The sequence below is a fragment of the Sitophilus oryzae genome, unplaced genomic scaffold (genome assembly GCF_002938485.1).
Source record: "Sitophilus oryzae breed Bouriz unplaced genomic scaffold, Soryzae_2.0 scaffold_738_pilon_pilon, whole genome shotgun sequence".
Classification (NCBI taxonomy): Eukaryota; Metazoa; Arthropoda; class Insecta; order Coleoptera; family Curculionidae; genus Sitophilus; species Sitophilus oryzae.
The window spans coordinates 1,671,037-1,675,230 of NW_022147349.1; the positions used below are offsets into that span (position 1 = coordinate 1,671,037).

At 31.5% G+C, this 4,194-nt stretch overlaps 1 protein-coding gene across 1 annotated transcript in view; it reads left to right on the forward strand.

Annotated features, from left to right (window-relative positions):
- The window catches only part of LOC115888442 (sodium/potassium/calcium exchanger Nckx30C), a 127,056-nt gene that overhangs the window by 46,002 nt on the left and 76,860 nt on the right, over nucleotides 1–4,194 (forward strand). The window lies entirely within an intron of this gene.

Below are 4,194 nucleotides of genomic sequence, written 5' to 3' on the forward strand. Positions count from 1 at the left end.
AACAAAAGAATCGGTAGGTATGTCCAATGTATAGCTGCTTGCACTCTAAGCATGGCATGTTATAGATTTTTATTTTCAAGGACATTTTATCTTCAGGACTTCCAATATCTTTTCACTTATTACTAGGTTATAGGTATGAGGTTTGAAAGTAGTTAAAGTTCGGAGCTTTTGAGGATATACGGTCAAATAGATTCTCTCCCATTTCAATTGACTTACATATACCGGGTGCGTCTCAAAAGTGGCTCACCCCTGGAAATAAAACAACGAGATTTGGCATGTTAATATATGACATAAATTAGGATTGATTGACATATTCATGATACACAGAATACAAGGTATGATATTGCGCAGGTTGGTCACTACGTCACAGGCGATAAACGGCACCATTGGTCGGCAAGCTCTGCGCGCCAATTTCAAATTGTGAAACAGATTGTGTCATCTGTGAAATTTGATTGTGTCAAAATGTGAAAATAATTTTTCAAATGTCAAGCTCGATGTCAAAACATAACTTTTGGGGTTATGTCCTAATTCTTCCCTATTTTATAGGTCTTTTTTTATTAGTAGCAATCTTTGAATAAGAAGACTAAGGAAGGAGCATATCAAAAATCTTAGGTACACCGCGATGGGCCTCAAACATGGCCGACTTAAATTCCGGTTTATCAGTGCCGTTCTAATTTTATTTAAAAAATGTTAAACTATGATGTAGGGTAGACGTGGGGTAGACTCAATAATTTGTTGTTTTATTTTACGTTGCGAATAAATGTTGATAGTTATTAAAATTGTTATAAAAATATATAATTTTAATAAAAATAATAAATGTTGATAGTTATTAAAATTGTTATAAAAATATATAATTTTAATAAAAATAGATAAGTTATAATAAGTATTTATTAACACAAACATCCGATACGCTACTGGAGCAGGTAAGTCAAATTAACGTATCAAAATTCTTTGACATCTGATCTTTGACAAGTAGTAAATAAAAGCTAAAATGCAAGAAAAATATATAATTTAGTTAATTTAAGTGAATTTCATAAATGATCGGTTTACTACACGTATGTATATTATATAGTCACTTACTAGCGAAAAGTTGTTCCATTATTTTTCACTCAATTTTTGCCGAGATCTACCGCACGCTACACAACCAACTATTTTAGAGTCTTTTTCGATAAATCGCGATAGTGTCACTGTTAATTTAAGTTCTGCCACAATTTCCATCTAGATTTACTACCTTTATACAACTATCAGTAGTAGAATAAATAATAAATAAAATAAAATAAGCTCCGTAAAAACTGACAAATCCACAAAATTTCAAATCAAATTCAAATGTGTCAAATGAATCGTCAAACAGAACTGTCAAGGATCCCCACCCTAGAGTCCTTTTTCCGCCCACCATGCTTGAATACATGGATAGCATTATGCTCCTTCCTTAGTCTTCTTATTCAAAGGTGGCAATTGAACAATATGGATATTTTTTTGTATGGCGTATGACGTCACAGGTGGTATACGCAAACTTAACGAAATTGGAGCCGCTATCGATCATACCTTGTTTTCTTTGTACCATGGACAGAATATTCAATTGTTTTCGGTCACTTTCGGTTTTACCGGAAATGACTACAACTTTTGTTTTTTAAATGGCACCCCCAGTATTTTTTTCCCTTATTCGATAGATAATGACACCCAGAATAGAATGACATATCATGTGTCAACTTTTGACAATTTCGCATATGGTTTATTTGAAATTGTAACCTGCGGTTCATAACGACAATTTGACTCGAAATACCAAGTGTGTGGTATCAAATTATTCGTAAAAAAATGCTTTTTCCAAATATGCTAATGAGTCACCCTCGTTCCATTTGAAAATAATGATATATGATTAAAAATACGATTTGGACATCTTTTAACCGGCCAGGACAAGACACAAAAACATTAGACGATCAAATATATTTTTCCAAGATTCCTCGATTAAAAATTAGTGTTTTTAACACAGCCATGGCACTCTAGATTCAAATTTAAACTACAATTTGTTTTTGAGCGAATATGTCAAAATTTGACATATGATATCGTCGGTGAAATGTGATAAACGGCTAACTCCATTATTCCTAATTTTACAGGAGAGAAAAAAACGGTACAAAAAAATAGGTACACATGTAGGAAGAAGTTAATATGATAAAGAAACAACATGCGTTAATATGATAAAGAAATAAGCATTTTATTTGCTGGGGAACAATAAAACTCAATATTTCGTGTTACTTAATTTTTTTCAGACACAATAGGGAGATAGCAGATATTCGTCTTGCAGAAATAAGAAATAAAAATATATAGGATATGCTATATCTGGATATAGCAACCTTTATTTTTTGAAATTTTGAAAATGGAATTGAATATTACCCAAACAGATTTAGAAATCATCAATTAAATTTAAAAAATATGATATTCATAACCATATATTTATAATATCGTCGATCTAGAAGCAAAACATACAAGTCCAAAAACGAATAAATTTTTAATGCATTTTTAAAGAACTGAACTTTTGGACTTAATGAATATGAAAATAATTTAAAAATTAAACTTATAATTCTTAGAAGATAAATTCCCAAATAAGAATAAAATTTCCAAATTTTCAAAAAAAAATTCGCTCAAAAAACCTCAAAATCGTGTTTCTTGTGTCGAAATATACTACCCCTAAAAATATTTGCACTTATTTAATACTCACCCTGTATATAATAGGGAAAAATTGACTAAATCGTAAGGCGAAAAAATACGCAAAAATTCCACACGGGTCCCTCCTTACATCGCCACCCGAGCCCCGTTGGCCTAGTGCGACCCTGGATCGACGTACCGTACTAAAGAAACATACGAGTAAGAATCCGTGTGTTTGTTTTAGCGTGATCGTAACGGAAATTACGGAGATAGCAGCATTTCGGTGGCTATTTTAGATCACTGGGAGTTAGCAATTGAGTTAAAATAGCAAATTTTCTTTAATGGGAAAAATGTATTTGCTTTCCCTACTTATAGAGTATTTTTTTTTCTTTCTAATGGTATAAATGAACGTATTAACATAAAAAATGGAGTTAGCATGTTATCACGTTTCACTGACGATATGTCATTCGATTCAGAGTGTCATTTCCTATCGAATAAAGTAAAAAAATACCGAGGGTGCCATTTAAAAATTAAAAGTTGTAGAAAGTGACCGAAAACAATTGAAAACCGCGAATCAATTCTAATTTATGTCATATTATACTAATATACCAAATCAAAAAAACAAACTATTTTATTAATAATAACACTTACCAAATTTTATACCTTAAAGGTTGATTAATTAACTTTAATCTTAATTTTTTTAAACCAGTACCTTTTGACATTATTTTTCTGCAGTACTAATATCTATTATTTACCTATCGTGTGATGTCGATATTTTACAGCTACTCCAGTTTTTAGTATATGTTTAGTACGATCCTTGTACCATATGCCACAAGATGCACTTATCTACGACGAGATGGTATACAAACTTTATTGATAGTAACTTTATTGGTGTATTAACACTTTCTGCCTGGGCAGCGAGTATTAATTATAAACTGTGCTCTGGGTCTACAATTAATTTTCCCTCCATTTTTCCTGCAGTTTACTTCAAAAGACAAAAAACACACGTAATAACACAAATCAAAATGCATCATCTTCCAAAACGCAGGGTATTTGACATAAGTTGACACAAAATTATAACCTATAATTTGGCAAGACTTTGACAAGCCTCAAAAATCTAAAGGCGAGTTCATACGCATTGGCGTCCGTTTATCGTTCATCGTTCCGTCAAACCAATAAAATTGAAATATAATCTGTCATTTTTGAAATAAACCAATAAAACTGGTTAAAAACAACAAGAGACGACTCATGACGGATTTATATTTAAACCCATCCATAGTTAACTTAAAAAATGTTAAAAACTTTTTTTATAATAAATAGATCGGTATGGCACGTCATCTGCTTTTCTTCTGTCATCGTCTGTCGAAATCTTACCTGAGAAAAAAAACAGAGTATATCCAAAAACTTTACTGAATATGATATTTTTGTAGCTCTACTCATAAACGAGAAACCGTGTAAAACACATTAAAATGGGACACCCTGTACTTAGTCTTACTACTAGAGTTCTTCGGAAATATCATTAAAGTAATCATTATTATGAAAAAATGCGAG